This window comes from Coptis chinensis, chromosome 8, assembly GCF_015680905.1.
Source record: "Coptis chinensis isolate HL-2020 chromosome 8, ASM1568090v1, whole genome shotgun sequence".
Taxonomy (NCBI): domain Eukaryota; kingdom Viridiplantae; phylum Streptophyta; class Magnoliopsida; order Ranunculales; family Ranunculaceae; genus Coptis; species Coptis chinensis.
The window spans coordinates 90357687-90380254 of record NC_141463.1 but is presented as its reverse complement, the minus strand read 5'-3'; the positions used below and the strand labels follow the sequence as shown (position 1 = coordinate 90380254).

General features: G+C 35.6%; 1 protein-coding gene and 1 long non-coding RNA gene across 3 annotated transcripts in view; one reads left to right on the top strand and one right to left on the bottom strand.

Moving 5' to 3' along the window:
• Positions 1-22568, bottom strand: part of LEW1 (Undecaprenyl pyrophosphate synthetase family protein) — a 142907-nt gene that overhangs the window by 67151 nt on the left and 53188 nt on the right. The window lies entirely within an intron of this gene.
• On the top strand, positions 12284-17762 carry LOC147484230 (uncharacterized). Its single transcript, XR_015206822.1, has 3 exons — positions 12284-13131; positions 17282-17383; positions 17532-17762. It is a non-coding gene; the product is annotated as an uncharacterized LOC147484230 (long non-coding RNA).

Here is a 22568-nt window from a genome sequence, read left to right as displayed (position 1 = left end):
CATCATATATATTTCTTCATCAAGATCACCATTCAAAAATGCAGTTTTACATCCATTTGATGAATAAATAAATTATGAATAGCGGCTAGAGCCATTATAACTCTTATAGAAGAAATCCTAGTTACAGGAGCATAAGTATCAAAATAGTCAATGCCTTTTTTCCTCGAGAATCCCTTGACTACAAGTCTAGCCTTGTATTTCTCAATGGAACCATCTAGTTTCAATTTCTTTTTGAAGATCCACTTGTAACGATAGGTTTTAAGCCCTAGGAGGTAGTAGACCAACTATCTCCCATGTGTGATTAGCTATAATCGAATCTAGTTCTCGAGTGTATAGCATCCTTCCGAAAAGAGCATCTCTCGAACCGATTGCCTCATTATACGTCACAGATCATCATCAAAGAAGAACTGTAAAAGTCATCACCAAAATTGGTGGATTTTCGTCTCTTTTACTCTTCCTAATTTCTTGTTCAAAAATTCAAGATCCGTTGATTGTTGTTCACTAGAGCTACCAACCTCTCAATGCCAATTTTCAAAGGAAATAAATTCTCAAAGAAATCAGCATTTTTACTCTCTATAATAGTATTAGCATCGACAAGGTTATTATCAGATTTTACTACTAAAAATCTATATGCAAAGACTATTATGAGCATAACCAATGAACATACAATCAACGTTCTAGGTCCCAATTTTCTCTTTTTTAGGTTCGCTTCACAAGAACCTTAGCAAGACACCCCCACATTTTCAAGTATGTCGTGGGTAGGTACATGACCTTTCCATAACTCATATGGTGTCTTATTCCCTGTTTTCTTGTTGGGTATCCTATTCGTATATGGCAAGCATAGGATTGCTTCCCCCACAAGTTCAGGGAAGCTCCGAACTTACAAGCATAGCATTCATCATCTCTTTTAGTGTTCTGTTTTTCCGTTCGGCTACTCCATTAGACTTCGGGAGAGTATGGTGGAGTAGTCTCATGAATAATACCACTCTTGTCACAAAGTCCCGGAAGGGTTAGACTCATATTCGCCACCCTATCGGACCGAAGTCTTTTAATCTTACAGTTAAAATTTGGTTTTCAACTTCACTTTGTACTTGAGAAATATCTCACCCGCCTCATGCTTGTGTCTAAGTAAATATACCATGGTGTACCTAGAGAAGTCATCTATGAATGTAATATAATAAAACTTCCCCTCTAGACATGGTACTTCCGGATTCACCCAAATCCATTATGAATAAGAGTTAGTAATCCAGTTTATCTCTAGACACAGGTTCTATAGGGGTTTCTTCGTGGCTTTAGTCTCAAAGACATATCTCACATTTATCATTAGAAAAATCAGAAATATTAGACAATAAACCACATGCTTTCATCCTTTTCATATCTTGAACATTCACATGTACTAGTCTACCATGCCATATATTAAAAAGAGTCAAGCAAGTAAGCGTAAGCATTCATTCTTATTAATAATAATGTTGTCAAGTACATCCAACATGAAAAGACCACTGTTATTACAATAACCTTTACCAACAAAACCCTCATTCTTTGTCGTAACAAACTTGTCACTCTCAAAAAGTCACCTTGACGCCCGACTTCCCAAGTAGGGACAAAAATCAGATTCCAGCCGAATCTCGGAACATGAAGAACATTACTAAGTGGAAGGGTTTTCCCGGTTAACTTCGGAAGAACCTTGCCTGTTCCCTCAACAACAGAACAGACCTAGAGTCACCCATATAGACCTTTTCATCTTTCACTAGTATGTAGTCCGAGAAGGCTTCAACATCACCACCGGATGTATGGTGGCACCTGAGAATCTAGTACCCAATTCCTCTTCCCAATTGGCTATGAACACTTGTGACACAACAAAGAAAGAACAATATCATCTCCCTCAACTAGATTAGCATTAGGAGGATCATCATCTGTTCTTTCTTGTTCCAGACCGAAAGGCCCTATGTCCAGTTTACCATAAACATAACAATTTCCATTGCCAGTACCACTCCTTTTAAAAGAAGTGCCTTTGACCTTGAAATTCTTATTTTTGTTGGACTTCTGCTTCTTAGAGGTTTTGTTAGATTTGCTGGGATTACCTTCAATGATATTGGCTTTAGAATGGAATTCCTTAGACAACACCTCATCCCGAGTCTTGTTCTTTTCCTCTATGTGAATGTGAATGATCACATCCTCAAGAGTCATCTGCTTACGCTTATGCTTCATACTATTTTTATAGTGTTTCCAAGACTCGGGGAGTTTCTCAATCAAACATCCAGCAACAAAGGATTTGGGTAAATTAATACCCTCAGTTTTCAAATCATTAATCAGCACATGAAAATCATGGATTTGAGACGTTACATCTCTATCCTCTCTCATATGGAACTTTAGAAAATTCCCAATAGCATATTTCTGAGTACCAGCATCCTCTATTATGTATTTCTTGTTCAAACTCTCCCATATATCATGTGCATTCTTATTTGAACAATAAATATCAAAAATCTCATTGGACAAGGTACTCAAAATAGCATGACGACATACCTTATTCCCATTGAGCCAAAAATTGATTTCGCCGAAATCATTAGAACCCTCCACTCTTTGATCGATGAGATACTTTATGTAGTTGAGTACATCTAGGGCTGTGAACACCCTTTCTCTCCATCTCTTGAAGTGTGAACCATTTGAAGGATTCAATCTTTGACACATTAGGTAAATTGCGAAAGCATTCAATAGAGGTGCGGATCTCTCATAGGCGAAGTTACTTCCATGACTCGAATTAGTTTCTTTGATCGGCGGGTGTCAACAGTGTAGACATCTTGATCTTTCCTTAAGATTGTTGTATGCGGATAAAAAGAAAACAATAGAAGACAAGGACGTAATAATGTGTAATAACCAAAGCGCGGATTTAGGGTCGTCCTTAAGGAAATATTTAAGCCCTTCCAATGGTGCGAAAGGCAACAGTGGCGTCTTCCTCACAGGATTCAATGGTTAATAGCAGTCTGACTTTGCACTAGAACAGACTACCCTCTAGAACAGCAATATAACTCTCTCTGGTGGCTGACAGGAAGAAGAGAAGAGAAGAAGATTGAATCAATTAAAGACTTATCTGTTTCGTGTAGGGTGGAGAGAAGGGAGAATGAGTTCTGTTTCGCTGGTGTGTATGGAGGCAGCAGGCAGCAGCAGCAGGACTTCGACTTCTGTCTCTTACTCTCTGTAATCGGTTCGGTGCGGGGCGGGCGGCGTGTGTGGCTTTGGGTGAGTCCTCCCTCCTAACACAAAAGCCTTTGTACCCTAAGGGCACGCCCTTATGTTAGAGGTTCACCTCATATACCTCACTTCCTAGTGGTGGTTCACCAATGTGGGACTAAACAACACACAAGTGTTTTGAAATACACTTGGAGATTCCAACAAAACGTCCATTACACTACAACATAGGGGCCCTTTTGCAACGCACCCTTTTGCCACGCCAAAAAATTGTTGCTAAAACACATCTATTGCAACGCCATCTAGCGTTGCTACATCTTTCTCGTTCCATGAGAGCCCACTTTACTTGTATTCACATATTACGACGCCTAGACTGCGGCAACTGCTTGTTTTTATGATATTTTAGAAACAATAATAAATATTTTTTTGAGGGATTTTAACATTGGCAACGCAGATGGTGCTACTATTGTACGTGAAATTATTTGCAACGCCATATTAATCACAATAAGTTTTTATCGATTTAATATTTAACTTTCTCAATTTTTGGTATACATTTGTTCTGCGGTGAGGGTAGAAGTCAATTGGGCTTTTCACAGCCTACATTTTTTCGGGGCTTCTTTTTTGTTTTGGCTCCACAAAATAACAAAATAGAAACGATATATTTAGCAAAATAAAAATAAAAATAAAAACCCTAAAAACACTTCTTCTCTCTCCCTCCCCCCTTACTCTCTTCAATATAAAAATTGTTATAGCTACCGGCTTCAATCTTCCACCCTCGAATTAAGGTTAGTCTTCTTCCACCGAAAAAGATAATTTAGATAAGTATTCCGGATTTCTCACAATCTCTTTTTTCCTCATATTGCATATTAAAGTTCCAAGCTTTGAATTAGGTTTTAGGCTCATGGATTGGGGTTTTGATTGTAAGGTAATCGCCACCACTAGAATAGTGTCGATTTTGAGTTTGGGTTTGTTGAAATTTGTGTTTTTTTTTTTTTAAAAATTCTGTGATTTATTGTAGTGAATGGTTTCTCTTGTGTTTGAATGATTTATGGACATGGGTTTCAATTTTACTAATTAATCTTTTGTTTGACATCGCTTTAGACTTGGAACTTTGTCTCTGCTTATGTTTTAGGGTCATGAGTGCTCTACTTCCGAGAACTAATCTTCTTTCGTATATTATTCGCATGCAGGTCTGGTAGGTGAATACAGTGTTTCAACCCGTTAATTTTCAAAAGCTTTCAAGGTGGTTCATTATCTCTTTTGGATGAATTTCTCATGATAGATCTTTGCAAGTTCTTGTTTGTATGGGATTGTTAAACTGTTAAGGTAGAATGAACATTGGGTTGTTTGACAAGTAATGGTATTGTTTAATTAGAATGAATATTTTTCTTTCGTCTGGGTATATTTTGTTTTGAATTGGTAATAATGATGAAGTTGTGCAATCAATAGATTTTTGTTATTAGCTAATATGGCATGGTTTTCACCTTTCTATAATTGGGATTGGGATGCTGACCGGCCTTTGGATCAAAGATGGAAACTTGAAATTTATTTGGAATTAATTGAATGATGAATGTCAAATGTTATATATTCATAATCTGAGTGCTACTGTGATGATGTTGGTTGTCTTGATTGGTAATGCAATAATTTGATGGTATATGTTAAGTGACCTAATTGCTAGTATTGCAGAAAATGTGATTTTGAAACGATGGATATCACTCATATTGTTCTTTGAACGATGCAGTTTGTTTCTTTTTCATAAGATGTATACCTAGATCCATCAAATGTTATAAGACCTCTTTAGCTTAAGTTATTTATTGTGGTTCTATATTTTGTTTTTAAGGTGCTGATTATCTAAGTCGTCTCTCGAGCATCTGATCGAGGTAGGCCAAGTTTATTTATTTATTTTCTACACTTTTATTCATTTTGCTTGTTTATTTGGTTGGGATTTTTTTTTTGTTAGTGAGGCGAAGAAAAAAAATCAAGTTGGGTACATTGTGTTAAAGCTTGGGTAGTTGGGTGTCGGGTTTTGAACTGTTTTGATTGCTTGAATAAACCCGTGGGAATGAACAAAGGGTGCCTGTTTACAACCTAGTGTTTACTATAACACATTTAATAATTAACTTGTCTTTTTCTTTCGGCATGAATTTCATTTGTGTATTAAACATTAGGAAAAAATCAATGTGTACTACTTGTCTCCACATTTGCATTTGGCAAGTGCCTCATTTTTCCGTCATCTTCTTAGCTATAGATCACAAAATTTGTGTGCTTGAGGACGATAGGTGTAGAGTGTATCTTGCTTTTGCAGATGTAGGAATTCAGTGTGGGTGGTTGGGGCATCTGGATCTGGGTCTAGAAGCAGTTGGACACCGCGTGGGGATGAAGGGGGAAGGAACAGTATGGGGTGTGGTGTATTGGATATGAGGACAACAAGTGGGTGGGTTTGACATTTAGAAATCCTTTTCCTTCTATTGGTGATAACTTTATGACTTGAGATTTCTTAATGGCACTACAAAAAAAGGGCTTTTTATGACGGCTATTTTTTTTCCTATCTTGACGGCTTTCCTATAAGCCGTCATTATTTCTATCTCACCATTAATTTAATGACGCTTGATGTCAAATGTTGACAGTTATAGGCTAACTGTCATAAATATCTTTAATGTTTTTTATCAATGTGTCAAGTTTGTGACTAACAATTATATACTTACCGTTCAATATAGGCTAGCCGTCATAATATCGTTTTTTATCAATGTGTCAAGTTTGGTGTCTTATTTATGACGTCATTAAGAGAGGTGTCAAGAAAATTTATGACACATCTTAGGTTAACCGTGGGCTTTGAGTTTTATTGCTTTTGGAAGTCAAGCCACCGAAGCCTCAACAGAGGACTCAAAAAAAATAAAAGTTAAGCACACACCGTGCCTTTCTTCTCGAAACTAAAATTTGCCCCTCCTCTGTCATTCTCTCGAAGCCCTAGCTAATAAGCCTCTGTCTATCTTGTTCGCGTGCCGCCATCTCAAATGAATCGTTCTTTCTTTTTTTTTTAACGTTTCTCTCTTCGAATCCTGCATAAGTTTCTTTGAAATCTCCGAACAAAGGATCCTTATTCACCCCAAACCCTCTTTCTCTTGATACGAACAAAATTAAACAAGAAACAACTAGTTGGGATTCAAGACTTGATCTGATCGAAAATCTAGCTTTGGATTCGAATAAGATTCACATTGAGATATTGTCATGTCAAACATTCCTTCTCCTTATCTCTTTTCTACTCCGATTTTTTTTTTTGACTAAGTTGTTTTTCATCGCGGGTCTTTTATTAGTGGTGAGAATTTTTCATTATCAATGATTGATTCGTAATTGTACGATCTCTTCATCAATTGTTACTAGTGTTTAAGATGATCAATTAAGATTTCTTCCTGTTGTTCTTTGATTTATCCTTATGATGAAACTTAAGGTAATTCACTTTCTTTTATCTATCTTTAATTTCTCTTTGTTTCAGATCTGTTTTTTCTGTTAGAATTTGTGTTTTTCTATTTTTGTGAACGTATAAACTATGACTCAATCAAGTTTGTTGTAGCTGTGTTAGATATGCTTTATCATTCTAAACCAATTTCTATAGTGGATTATGTAAAAGTTCATGTAGTGTTTTTTGCTTTGTTCATTTGTTTGAGTTTGAACCATAACATCTCTTCATTGCCCAGTTTTGTCACTAGCACGTGGTTATTGCCTAAAAGCTCAATCTAAAACTAAGATATATCCAAGAATGCATTAAACAATATATTTCGTGCATGTGACAAATTAGTAGGATAACTTATACTTCTCCACCTTTTTGTTTAATCACCAAAACCAAGCCATTGATTTTGCCTTGGTTTTGCAAAACTACTCATCCATTATCACCCTCCATCCCCGAGATCATAGATGGGAGACTTGGAACTCTTGTAATTGAATCATTTGTAGTGGATGTGCATGAGGGAAACACCAAGGATGAGATCGTGTTATTTTGTTGAGGATTTGATCAAGTGCAAGGGTGAATACTCTGACTAAAAGATTTGTGTGGTTTTTACCCGAGGTATAGTCTTTGCATCTAGTATGTGGTCACTCTAGGTCATCCTATAAGAGGTACTAGTTGATTAGAAATATGTATTATATACATAGACTAAAATGGTAATAAGCATATGCTAGTTATCCTAAACGGAGTTGCACATGCAAGTCACCTTGATAATTTACTCAACAGTGCTTGCAATTTCTGATGATCTTGTGTGCTGGCAGTTTGGTGTGTTTAGCTTAGGCGTAATATTATATAAGGTGACAAACTCTAAAGAAAATGATTCTAGTATATTGTCAAAGGTTTAATTTTGAAATTTCGAACACCCAACCTCTCCCTTATCCTCCTTAAAGTTCAAACCAAATTCACCTCGTTCTTGGTATGCCGCCCTAACAGTTTCATCTCCCATCCATTTTCATATATTATTCTTCATCTGATTAGTGCTAGCAACTCCCCATCCGCCATTCTCCAAATCCTAAGTAATAATATCCCTTTCTCTCTAACCACGTACTGAAAATTCGACGATGATATACGGTTGTTCCTACTTATTTCGAGAAAACGGATTCAGTTTTTTTAATGGACTTATTGCCTGTTTACAACCTAGTGTTTACTATAACACATTTAATAATTAACTTGTCTTTTTCTTTCGGCATGAATTTCATTTGTGTATTAAACATTAGGAAAAAATCAATGTGTACTACTTGTCTCCACATTTGCATTTGGCAAGTGCCTCATTTTTCCGTCATCTTCTTAGCTATAGATCACAAAATTTGTGTGCTTGAGGACGATAGGTGTAGAGTGTATCTTGCTTTTGCAGATGTAGGAATTCAGTGTGGGTGGTTGGGGCATCTGGATCTGGGTCTAGAAGCAGTTGGACACCGCGTGGGGATGAAGGGGGAAGGAACAGTATGGGGTGTGGTGTATTGGATATGAGGACAACAAGTGGGTGGGTTTGACATTTAGAAATCCTTTTCCTTCTATTGGTGATAACTTTATGACTTGAGATTTCTTAATGGCACTACAAAAAAGGGCTTTTATGACGGCTATTTTTTTCTATCTTGACGGCTTTCCTATAAGCCGTCATTATTTCTATCTCACCATTAATTTAATGACGCTTGATGTCAAATGTTGACAGTTATAGGCTAACTGTCATAAATATCTTTAATGTTTTTTATCAATGTGTCAAGTTTGTGACTAACAATTATATACTTACCGTTCAATATAGGCTAGCCGTCATAATATCGTTTTTTATCAATGTGTCAAGTTTGGTGTCTTATTTATGACGTCATTAAGAGAGGTGTCAAGAAAATTTATGACACATCTTAGGTTAACCGTGGGCTTTGAGTTTTATTGCTTTTGGAAGTCAAGCCACCGAAGCCTCAACAGAGGACTCAAAAGAAAATAAAAGTTCGCACACACTGTGCCTTTCTTCTCGAAACTAAAATTTGCCCCTCCTCTGTCATTCTCTCGAAGCCCTAGCTAATAAGCCTCTGTCTATCTTGTTCGCGTGCCGCCATCTCAAATGAATCGTTCTTTCTTTTTTTTTTAACGTTTCTCTCTTCGAATCCTGCATAAGTTTCTTTGAAATCTCCGAACAAAGGATCCTTATTCACCCCAAACCCTCTTTCTCTTGATACGAACAAAATTAAACAAGAAACAACTAGTTGGGATTCAAGACTTGATCTGATCGAAAATCTAGCTTTGGATTCGAATAAGATTCACATTGAGATATTGTCATGTCAAACATTCCTTCTCCTTATCTCTTTTTCTACTCCGATTTTTTTTTTTTTTTTTTTGACTAAGTTGTTTTTCATCGGTCTCTTTTATTAGTGGTGAGAATTTTTCATTATCAATGATTGATTAAGTAATTATGCGATCTCTTCATCAATTGTTACTAGTGTTTAAGATGATCAATTAAGATTTCTTCCTGTTGTTGCTGATTTATCCTTATGATGAAACTTAAGGTAATTCACTTTCTTTTATCTATCTTTAATTTCTCTTTGTTTCAGATCTGTTTTTTTTCTGTTAGAATTTGTGTTTTCTATTTTTGTGAACGTATAAACTATGACTCAATCAAGTTTGTTGTAGCTGTGTTAGATATGCTTTATCATTCTAAACCAATTTCTATAGTGGATTATGTAAAAGTTCATGTAGTGTTTTGCTTTGTTCATTTGTTTGAGTTTGAACCATAACATCTCTTCATTGCCCAGTTTGTCACTAGCACGTGGTTTATTGCCTAAAAGCTCAATCTAAAACTAAGATATATCCAGTAATGCATTAAACAATATATTTCGGTGCATGTGACGATTAGGATAACTTATACTTCTCCACCTTTTGTTTAATCAGCCAAAACCAAGCCATTGATTTTGCCTTGGTTTTGCAAAACTACTCATCCATTATCACCCTCCATCCTGAGATCATAGATGGGAGACTTGGAACTCTTGTAATTGAATCATTTGTAGTGGATGTGCATGAGGGAAACACCAAGGATGAGATCGTGTTATTTTGTTGAGGATTTGATCAAGTGCAAGGGTGAATACTCTGACTAAAAGATTTGTGTGGTTTTTACCCGAGGTATAGTCTTTGCATCTAGTATGTGGTCACTCTAGGTCATCCTATAAGAGGTACTAGTTGATTAGAAATATGTATTATATACATAGACTAAAATGGTAATAAGCATATGCTAGTTATCCTAAACGGAGTTGCACATGCAAGTCACCTTGATAATTTACTCAACAGTGCTTGCAATTTCTGATGATCTTGTGTGCTGGCAGTTTGGTGTGTTTAGCTTAGGCGTAATATTATATAAGGTGACAAACTCTAAAGAAAATGATTCTAGTATATTGTCAAAGGTTTAATTTTGAAATTTCGAACACCCAACCTCTCCCTTATCCTCCTTAAAGTTCAAACCAAATTCACCTCGTTCTTGGTATGCCGCCCTAACAGTTTCATCTCCCATCCATTTTCATATATTATTCTTCATCTGATTAGTGCTAGCAACTCCCCATCCGCCATTCTCCAAATCCTAAGTAATAATATCCCTTTCTCTCTAACCACGTACTGAAAATTCGACGATGATATACGGTTGTTCCTACTTATTTCGAGAAAACGGATTCAGTTTTTTAATGGACTTATTGCAAACAAGTGAGTGTTTTTTTTCAATTTTAATCTTTTTGTTCAACATATTGGTCTAAAGTAGTTTTTCTTTTGAATTTGGTTTGTCTTGCACTTTCAAGACCTAACCAGTCCTCTTGAATTTGTATTGGGTTCTGTTCCCACTCAACCATCTCGAGGAGAACATTCATTTTGCAGACAAGTAAGATTTTTTTTCTCGTCTGTTCTTTATTTTGTATTCTGAATTATCCAACCGAGTTTTACAATTGATGGACATGATTGTTTTAGGATTTTAGACGGTAATTTCAAATGAAAAAGAACTTTAAGTTTTTTGAGACGTAGAGAATTAGGTGTTTTGCATTATTGTTATTTTTTGATGGTGGGCCGATGAGCTAGCTCAAAGGAACGCTAAAGGGGAACTTCCTCATGTGAAGGTATTTCGAAGAAGGCCTGCTGGTTTTTGTTGATTTGGAGCTGCAAAGTAGAGTACGTTCTCGTTTTATGTTTGTATACTTTGCGTTTGCATCCTCTTTTACTTGGTAATAGTCATCATTCTAGGTTCTAAAACACTTAACCCGACACAACCGGTTGAAGTTTTTGCTACTTTGGTTCAATTAGTGCTACTTAGAGAAGTAATGAATTTAATAATTTTTATTTGGGTTCATGTACATTAGTCAACAAGCTAGAGTTTGACAAATGCAAGTTATTTTAACGCCATTCTTTGGTATATCATAGTCCCTACTTATGAACATTTAGTTGGAAGTATGTAATTCCTCAATTTATTTATTCGGTAGTTTATCATAACTGAAATCATAGTCGAAGTAGTACATGTTGCCTCATTGGTAAAATCATCTTGTGTACATGTATAACTTGTATAAGTGTATTTTTTTATAAGAAAAAAAAAATCATTACGAAAATCTAAGTTTCTTTTAGTTTGACACAATAAAGAGTTGAATCAAGGATCGATTAAAGAAATTGAACGTGCAAGAACCAAAAATACACTTTCTGGTATGATGCCTATTACCAGATGCTACCTTCACAGAATTAAAATTTTGCTCCATGCATCCTTGGATGCCCACCTCTATTGCTTTAAGCTCCTGAGTGAGGGCTGACTTAGTGTAAAACCCCAAATTTTTGGGCTTTGGGCTTCAGGGCTTTATTTTGTGGGTTGAAAAATAGAAAGTCTTCTCTCTCTCACTCACACTTGAGGTTGAGTTTGACCACCTCTCTCTGAGGGTTTGACATCCCTCACTCCATCTCAAGTGAGACATTCAGCTCTCTCTCTCTTGAATCTCTTATAATCTATGGTTTCGCTGCTTCTCTCTCTCTCTCTCGGAGAGGAAAACCAGTACTTCTATTTCTCTTAATTCTAAATATAATTAGTTTATTTGTTGTTGCCTGTTTACAAAGGGTGCCTGTTTACAACCTAGTGTTTACTATAGCACATTTAATAATTAACTTGTCTTTTTCTTTCGGCATGAATTTCATTTGTGTATTAAACATTAGGAAAAAATCAATGTGTATTACTTGTCTCCACATTTGCATTTGGCAAGTGCCTCATTTTTCCGTCATCTTCTTAGCTATAGATCACAAAATTTGTGTGCTTGAGGACGATAGGTGTAGAGTGTATCTTGCTTTTGCAGATGTAGGAATTCAGTGTGGGTGGTTGGGGCATCTGGATCTGGGTCTAGAAGCAGTTGGACACCGCGTGGGGATGAAGGGGGAAGGAACAGTATGGGGTGTGGTGTATTGGATATGAGGACAACAAGTGGGTGGGTTTGACATTTAGAAATCCTTTTCCTTCTATTGGTGATAACTTTATGACTTGAGATTTCTTAATGGCACTACAAAAAAAGGCTTTTATGACGGCTATTTTTTTTTTCCTATCTTGACGGCTTTCCTATAAGCCATCATTATTTCTATCTCACCATTAATTTAATGACGCTTGATGTCAAATGTTGACAGTTATAGGCTAACTGTCATAAATATCTTTAATGTTTTTTATCAATGTGTCAAGTTTGTGACTAACAATTATATACTTACCGTTCAATATAGGCTAGCCGTCATAATATCGTTTTTTATCAATGTGTCAAGTTTGGTGTCTTATTTATGACGTCATTAAGAGAGGTGTCAAGAAAATTTATGACACATCTTAGGTTAACCGTGGGCTTTGAGTTTTATTGCTTTTGGAAGTCAAGCCACCGAAGCCTCAACAGAGGACTCAAAAGAAAATAAAAGTTCGCACACACTGTGCCTTTCTTCTCGAAACTAAAATTTGCCCCTCCTCTGTCATTCTCTCGAAGCCCTAGCTAATAAGCCTCTGTCTATCTTGTTCGCGTGCCGCCATCTCAAATGAATCGTCCTTTCTTTTTTTTAACGTTTCTCTCTTCGAATCCTGCATAAGTTTCTTTGAAATCTCCGAACAAAGGATCCTTATTCACCCCAACCCTCTTTCTCTTGATACGAACAAAATTAAACAAGAAACAACTAGTTGGGATTCAAGACTTGATCTGATCGAAAATCTAGCTTTGGATTCGAATAAGATTCACATTGAGATATTGTCATGTCAAACATTCCTTCTCCTTATCTCTTTTCTACTCCGATTTTTTTTTTTTTTTTTTTTTGACTAAGTTGTTTTTCATCGCGGGTCTTTTATTAGTGGTGAGAATTTTTCATTATCAATGATTGATTCGTAATTGTACGATCTCTTCATCAATTGTTACTAGTGTTTAAGATGATCAATTAAGATTTCTTCCTGTTGTTGCTGATTTATCCTTATGATGAAACTTAAGGTAATTCACTTTCTTTTATCTATCTTTAATTTCTCTTTGTTTCAGATCTGTTTTTTCTGTTAGAATTTGTGTTTTTCTATTTTTGTGAACGTATAAACTATGACTCAATCAAGTTTGTTGTAGCTGTGTTAGATATGCTTTATCATTCTAAACCAATTTCTATAGTGGATTATGTAAAAGTTCATGTAGTGTTTTGCTTTGTTCATTTGTTTGAGTTTGAACCATAACATCTCTTCATTGCCCAGTTTGTCACTAGCACGTGGTTATTGCCTAAAGCTCAATCTAAAACTAAGATATATCCAGTAATGCATTAAACAATATATTTCGGTGCATGTGACAGTGTAGGATAACTTATACTTCTCCACCTTTTTGTTTAATCAGCCAAAACCAAGCCATTGATTTTGCCTTGGTTTTGCAAAACTACTCATCCATTATCACCCTCCATCCTGAGATCATAGATGGGAGACTTGGAACTCTTGTAATTGAATCATTTGTAGTGGATGTGCATGAGGGAAACACCAAGGATGAGATCGTGTTATTTTGTTGAGGATTTGATCAAGTGCAAGGGTGAATACTCTGACTAAAAGATTTGTGTGGTTTTTACCCGAGGTATAGTCTTTGCATCTAGTATGTGGTCACTCTAGGTCATCCTATAAGAGGTACTAGTTGATTAGAAATATGTATTATATACATAGACTAAAATGGTAATAAGCATATGCTAGTTATCCTAAACGGAGTTGCACATGCAAGTCACCTTGATAATTTACTCAACAGTGCTTGCAATTTCTGATGATCTTGTGTGCTGGCAGTTTGGTGTGTTTAGCTTAGGCGTAATATTATATAAGGTGACAAACTCTAAAGAAAATGATTCTAGTATATTGTCAAAGGTTTAATTTTGAAATTTCGAACACCCAACCTCTCCCTTATCCTCCTTAAAGTTCAAACCAAATTCACCTCGTTCTTGGTATGCATACTAACAGTTTCATCTCCCATCCATTTTCATATATTATTCTTCATCTGATTAGTGCTAGCAACTCCCCATCCGCCATTCTCCAAATCCTAAGTAATAATATCCCTTTCTCTCTAACCACGCATTGAAAAATTCGGCGATGATATCACGGTTGTTCCTACTTATTTAGAAAACGGATTCAGATTTTTTATGGACTTATTGCAAACAAGTGAGTGTTTTTTTCAATTTTAATCTTTTGTTCAACATATTGGTCTAAAGTAGTTTTTCTTTTTGAATTTGGTTTGTCTTGCACTTTCAAGACCTAACCAGTCCTCTTGAATTTGTATTGGGTTCTGTTCCCACTCAACCATCTCGAGGAGAACATTCATTTTGCAGACAAGTAAGATTTTTTTTCTCGTCTGTTCTTTATTTTGTATTCTGAATTATCCAACCGAGTTTTACAATTGATGGACATGATTGTTTTAGGATTTTAGACGGTAATTTCAAATGAAAAAGAACTTTAAGTTTTTTGAGACGTAGAGAATTAGGTGTTTTGCATTATTGTTATTTTGAATGGTGGACGATGAGCTAGCTCAAAGGAATGCTAAAGGGGAACTTTCTCATGTGAAGGTATTTCAAAGAAGGCCTGCTGGTTTTTGTTGATTTGGAGCTGCAAAGTAGAGTACGTTCTCGTTTTATGTTTGTATACTTTGCGTTTGCATCCTCTGTTTACTTGGTAATAGTCATCATTCTAGGTTCTAAAACACTTAACTGGCACAACCGGTTGAAGTTTTTGCTACTTTGGTTCAATTAGTGCTACTTAGAGAAGTAATGAATTTAATAATTTTTATTTGGGTTCATGTACATTAGTCAACAAGCTAGAGTTTGACAAATGCAAGTTATTTTAACGCCATTCTTTGGTATATCATAGTCCCTACTTATGAACATTTAGTTGGAAGTATGTAATTCCTCAATTTATTTATTCGGTAGTTTATCATAACTGAAATCATAGTCGAAGTAGTACATGTTGCCTCATTGGTAAAATCATCTTGTGTACATGTATAACTTGTATAAGTGTATTTTTTATAAAAAAAAAAAAATCATTACGAAAAATCTAAGTTTCTTTTAGTTTGACACAATAAAGAGTTGAATCAAGGATCGATTAAAGAAATTGAACGTGCAAGAACCAAAAATACACTTTACGGTATGATGCCTATTACCGTGATGCTACCTTCCACAATTAAAATTTTGCTCCATGCATCCTTGGATGCCCACCTCTATTGCTTTAAGCTCCCCGAGTGAGGGGCGACTTAGTGTAAAACCCCAAATTTTTGGGCTTTGGGCTTCGGGCTTTATTTTGTGGGTTGAAAAATAGAAAGTCTTCTCTCTCTCACTCACACTTGAGGTTGAGTTTGACCACCTCTCTCTGAGGGTTTGACATCCCTCACTCCATCTCAAGTGAGACATTCAGCTCTCTCTCTCTTGAATCTCTTATAATATATGGTTTCGCCGCTTCTCTCTCTCTTTCTCAGAGAGGAAAACCAGTACTTCTATTTCTCTTAATTCTAAATATAATTAGTTTATTTGTTGTTGCAAGGTTAGTTCAATTCCCAATTTTATTAGTATATGAATATTGGATTCTCGATGTTCTATTGCTTATTGTTTGTGAGTTTGATTTTCATTTTATCGATGTTCAGTTGTATTATTCCTTTATCGTTTGATATAATAATGATTAATGGGTAATACTTACAAGTTAAATTAAGTGAATTAGGGACTGTATTTAGAATGATTATATCCCTTTCTTGTTGATTTGTTCTTGTTAGTTTGTTCTTAAGTGAGCTGCACCCTCTTATATTGAAGTTACGATTCTTTTCCATGAGTTTTCTATCCCTTGTGAATCATGTGTACAAGTAGTATTCTAATGTTGAAATGTTGAGTTTTAACGTTGGACTGTGGAGGTTGAACTATTGAGTTCTAAGATTGAACTGTTGAGTTCTAAGGAAGAACTACGTATGGCTTGATCCCTGAAAGGGTACGTAGGCAGCCACTTGGCACATAGGTAGATACGTACCCACCCCGTAGAGTTCTTTGTTTATGATGTTTGATCATTGTTTTATTTCGTGTGTATATATATATATATATAATTAAGTGATTTAGGTTTAATGTTTTACGTATGTCATTTGGTTACAAATAGGCAGATGCAGGAATGGCAATGACAGTAAGTTTTATTATAATTTAAATATTTATTGCTATGTATATCATTATTTCTAGTCGTGTTTGTATCCACCCGATTGCCATATTAGAGATATCTTTATTTGTTTAGTTTGTTTAGTCGATATTAGTTTGGTACTCAAGTGATCTAGCATTTGACGATACTTTGTTTATGGGTGTATTTGGAATATGTAGGGTTAGATTGTTTTGGTGAGGTTGTTATGGTAACGTGGAGATGTATGTATGTTAGTTTCATTGTATAAGTCGTGTATTAGGGTTTCTGGGATGTTGTTTGCAATTATATATTAATAGTTTTCTTCTTATTCGAGGATTGGTTACTTGACTTAACTGGCATTGGTCGAGATGGTTAAGTAGCTGGTTCTACGGATCAGTATATCTTTTAGTAGTTGGTTTTATATTTGGTTTCAATGTATTCTTATTAAATTTTTAGGTTATGACAGATTTTATATTTATGAAATGTCGAAAATACAGAGAAAATTCTGCCGAAAATTTTCCAGATAAGCCACGTGTCATAGGTTTGAGTTTTGGGGTGTTACACTTAGAATCTATATGACCTCTATAAAGTGCTCTATAAAACTGCTCCATTGTGATCTCTAATATGGCCATTAAATCCAGTTGAGTCTGCTGTAACGGAAGCATCAGTATTGGGTGCAACATCATCTTGAGGTCTTTAGACCAATATGCAAGGGATAGGGATAATCTGCTGATAGAAAGCTTGAATTCCAAGCCTTTCTAGTGTTGCTCTTAATAAGATGCACTTTCTATATGCATCTTTTAGTAGTGAAAAATATGTTGGAGAGAAGATTTTCTAGTTTTTTCTTGCTCTGACAAATTCTTTCGTTTATCTTTCCAACTTCTTTATTTCAAGGTCAAGTTACCATAAACCCCAATCATTTGTTATATTGTAGGTATTTCAAACCATTCTAATGACTTCTAAATTTTGTATTTGTTTTCTGTATGCATCAATAGGTATTCAACTTGGTTGTATTCTGGACTACGCAGTAAGGGCATGTAATGTAGGATTCAACTCTGGTTCTGAGTCGACTAGCAGTCTCACAAGATTTCATATATGTATGCACGGTTTTTCCTTCCGTTGTGAGAACTAGGTCCCATCGCATTGTTCCTCTCATGCCATATATAAAATAGTCTGCTTTTGGTCAGTGGCTCGAGCTTTTTGTAGCAAATTTACTAATAGTGTTTTTTTTACTTTGTTTCTTAGGTTTGACAACATTCGATCAATCGATGGATAATATTTAATTTGTTGATGATGGAGTTGATTAGAATGATTTTTAGTTTGGTTGAATGTGCTACCAAATAAATGTATCCAGCATTTTTCAATGATGTTGGATAAATGATAATAACTTGCTATTTTTTCTTATTGAATAAATTGATGTAAGGAATAAGTATTTTCGAATGGTTTGAAAATAGATGGGGTTGAAGTTCTTGTGGATGTTCTAGTTTTATTTTTGAGAATTTTATAGTTGTTTTATTGCTTAAATAAGTTTACATGTTAGGAATTTAATTACAGGTTATTATGCAGTATTTTGGGCAGGAAAAATATAATAATATAAATAATATAATTTAAAAAAAAAATACTTAGACGGCGGTTTTAGAAGAATTGTCATAGTGTAAACTATTTGTTGACATATTTTTCTTCTATAAAATGACGGTTCCACAATAGTCAATGAGCGTGAAGTGTTAGAAAATATTGTAAATTTCTCGACGGTTCTAACTATAATATATGACAGTTACATATGAAGTGTCATAATAAAATTTACCTACTATGACATTTTCAAGACAAATATATGTCATAATGGGAAGCACTTTTAAGACGCTTTTCTATAAACCGTCATAATTTTAATGACGGTTTTGATTGACTTTTTATGACACCCCCAGTAATGACGGCTAGTTTTTCAATCAGAAAGTGTCGTGATATGTATTTCAATTCATGACAGCTAAAAGCTGTCATAAAAAACCCTTTTTTTAGTAGTGTGGTTTGGCATTTACATGTACAATTTAGTTCAAAATCTATTAAAAAAACTAAAACTAAAACTAAAACTAAAACTAAAAAACTATTAAAAAAAAACACTATGAAACACACACGCGCGCTATAAGATGTTATGAACTAATATACCTGGACTATAATAACTCAAATATAATATCTGTAAATGTCCTTTATAAGCTATGCATATTATGCTATAGCCTGTGTGAATGGGCCACTCACTATTAAAAAGTACACTCTGTGAAAAACATTTAAACATTTGATGGTCCTATGGAGATTACAAAACTGAATCATTTGTACACAACTTTGCTTTCTCCCGCCAAGCCTTTGTTATGTTCCTAATCCAATGGAAAATGCAAACGTTTTTTCAAGTTTCTTTTTTGGGCCCTTTCCTAAATTAATTTATACTTTTGATTTTCTAGGACATTCTGCTATCGTTCTTCTTGGTTTTACTCCTACTTTGTTTCTTGTTAGGGACTTCACTTATTTACTTGAATTGATTGTAAGTAAACCTTTTGAAACCCTTCTTTGTCCCCAAAATTGAAGAAGAATTCACTGTGCGTCTATGCAAAATATAATTTTTGGGCCACCAATGATCTCTGCCTATAATAGTCTAGTCATGTAGATGGCTTTTAATACTTGATGCATTTGTAGACTGTGAACACATATTTTATGTAATAATACAAAAAAACCTGGTGGAGATGGGTCACCCTCTTTGTACATGTAGTTCACTATTAGTGGAATTTTCGCAATCATGAATCATATAATATGCAATACCTTTCTGCAGTTGGGCATGTCCCGACATGTTGTTGTGTTGTTAAACATGTAACTATCCTTGTTTAAACTGCCCTTTTGAGGTAGATTGTTATGCCTCCTTCCTTATTACAAGTCTAGGAATCGTGAGCAAGTGGATGTTGACGCACTGGAAACTCCAAGGCTGCAATTCAGCAACTACTGTATATTGCATTACGTGACAAATCATGTGGACTAACTCTTATATTCCTCAGTGTTTGAAAGGGTGAAATAAAAATTTCAGGTGTCTTGCCAGAAAGACACACACACACACACATATATATGTCTCGTCAAAAATATACTTTACTCCCCCCTCCCCCTCCTCTCTTATATTCCTGATGCATGCACTCTGTAGTTTAGCAACTTAAATTTTTTCATGTAGAGTCATTCCTAGGTAGGGTAGGTGTGTAAGAAATGTGGCAATTGGGAATAGTCATTTGATCTTTCCCCCCTCTTACATTTGGGGAGGGGAACAGGGGGGTCATGAATAATGCTTTCCTTTGTCTACGCCTTCAAAGTATGACATTGTGGTGTGCATGGTTTTCCAATCTTCAAAAACACCTACATGCGTTCAGATCTTTTATAATATCTGAATCAGTTGTACAAATTTGATAGTGAATTAGGTTCACCAAGGTGAACTATGGTGCTTTTTTGACCTTGCATCTGATGTATGAATGGATTTGCTCTCTAGACGGGAAGTGGGAAGACATATACAATGCTCGGTGAGATTGACGAGTTGGAAGTAAAGCCCAGTCTAGACTGTGGGGGATGACACCACGATATTTGAATTCTTGTTTGCGAAATCGAGTCGTAAGTTGCATTCTATCCGACCATTCTCGGTTTATCATCTTTTGAACATGTCAAACCGACTGATCTTATGTGTTTGATCTTTCTTATCATAGGAAGAGGAAAGTCGAAGGGACGAAAAAAATTAAAATATAATTGCAAATGTTCTTTCTTAGAGATATACAATGAACAAATTACGGATCTTCTAGATCCATCATCAACAAATTTACTTGTAAGTTGAGAATCTCTTGTTGGATTGTTATGTATAAAGTTTGTATTGGCCATTAAATATGCTTATCTTAATGTAAATTTGTAGTTGCGCGAGGATAATAAGAAGGGTGTTTACGTTGAAAATCTAACAGAGTATGAAGTTCAGACTGTGAATGATATTCTTAAGCTTCTGACTAAGGTAACCGGACCTGTTTCTTTCTCATTTGGGTTGAAGCTGCTTTCTTATTTAATTACCGCCAATGCCTTGTCCATCCATATGCTCCTCTTTTTTGAGCACTAAACCATCTCCTCGGTCAAGTAGGGTCTTTGTGAACGAAGTGGCGATAACAAACATGAATAGAAGAGCGGCGGGTCACATAGTGTCTTTACGTGTGATTGAGAGTAGGTGGGAAAAAGAATTAACTACTAATTTACGGTTTGCAAGACTAAACCTTGTAGACCTTGCTAGTTCCGAAAGGTAAGCTTCATCTAGTGCTTCTTGAAGTCTGAAAGCTTACGAACGCGTTTTTTTCCATTCCATTACTAAGAACCACTACTCAAAGCGGGGCAAAAACCTCACAGTGTGAGGGGAGCTACTAAAGGAAGCCGCCAACATCAATAAATCATTGTCAACACTTGGGTACTATATTCATACCAAATTCCTTTCAACTATCTTTCTCTCGGATTCTGAGATTGTTCCTATATGTTGAGTGTCTTGTTTATTAGTCTTTGTCTATATTCATTTGCGGTCATGTAATAATGATGCTAGTGGATGTGGCTGGGAAGCTTAGGCACATACCTTCTGAGATTCAAAGACCGGCCTTTCTTCTTCAAGTTAGATTCTAGATTTAATGTTTCAAGACTTGTTGATTTTGTTATATAAGGCATGATATTAAAACTTGTAGTTGAACATGTTACGAGGAATCGCTTGGCGGAACTACCACGACCTGCATGAGATTTATCCCATGTATTGTTAATAACATATGTTTTATAAAACAGGAGGAGCTTTCTCTTCTCGGACACCAGAATGTGTCCGTCTCTCTCTTTTAGCTCGCATCCTTAAGAGATCTGGGATGAGGAAGGGCATGATGTATCTTCGGAAGAGATAACTGAAATAAGCGCCGCGATCTTGTGATGGTTGTCATCAGTCTCCATCTTTTGGCATTGTGAGAATGTCCACTAAGCAGGTATCTTTCTCTTAATTACTTGGCACTTTTATGTGCACACAGAACTTTAAAGGACATAACTTGAGACTCTCTCTCTATTTGTTGTCACTCTGCCCACCCTATGGTGTTCATATGTTTTGTGATCTATACCTTCATGAATGTGACCGAGTTATAACTTTGATAAGTTCTTTCTAAGCTTTTGGCCATGGGCACCAATTTACGCATATAGGAGGTGCATAGTTTCACATGCATTGCCAACTTGAGTGTATATTAGGTTTATTAATGTTTCTAATAAATTTACTTACGTGACTTTTTTTTTAAAATTTGTTGTGCCAGATTGGTCGATTGGTCGCCAGAAGTAGTAGAATCAAGAAGAAGCTCCGAGTGGATGCTGCTCAAATTAGCATGTTATAGACATTATTTGTGAAATTTTAGTTTTGAATAATTCGTCTAAATTTAGTTGAACGTTGTTAAGATTATGTGAGATGATGTTTTTTCGCAAAAAATATTTATGTGAATTCTTTAAGATCTTTTGTATTGAATGGTTTAGTAATGAAATTCATTTTGTTATGATATGTGGTGAATTGTTATAGGATTTCTGTGTTTTATAAAAATTGTTTTGGGCAGGATTATGTAAATGGAAATGTACAGGTATATGTATGAATTGCACCATTTGCAATGCTAAATACGTCCCAAATAAAACACAGGAGTTCATATCATTCGCAACAATTTTGGTGTAGCTAAAAGCTTTGATTCTACAGTAACGTAGACATTTTTTGCCACGCTTGGTGTGGCTAAATTTTTGGATGTCTTTTGCCACGCTAAATATTTAAATTTCCCGCACTATGTAGCCAAATATTTAAACTTTTCGCAACGGAAATAGTGTAGCAAAAGGTTGCTTTTTGCGACGCCTAGTTGTGCAGCTAAAAGTATCACTTTTGCAACGCCATCCTAGTTGTTACAAGCTCTCTTTTGTGACGCCAAACGCTGCAAATAGGTTGAAAAAAATTTGCAATTAATTTAATTTTCATAAATGAAGTAGCAACGGAATTAGTGTATTAGCAGCACCCTTAGGCGTCGCAACAAACTAGGAACATTTGCCACGGCATCTTTGGCGTTGCATTTGAGTATTTGAGACGCACTTTTTAGCAACGCCTTTGCAACGCCATCTGGTGCGTTGCGACAGATTTTTTGCCACGCTCAAAGGCACCTTTAGCGATGGGGTATGGCGCTGCTAAAAACATGTTCTGTTATAGTGTTAGTAGGGATCTCTATTTTATTCATTTAATCAACAGGGCTA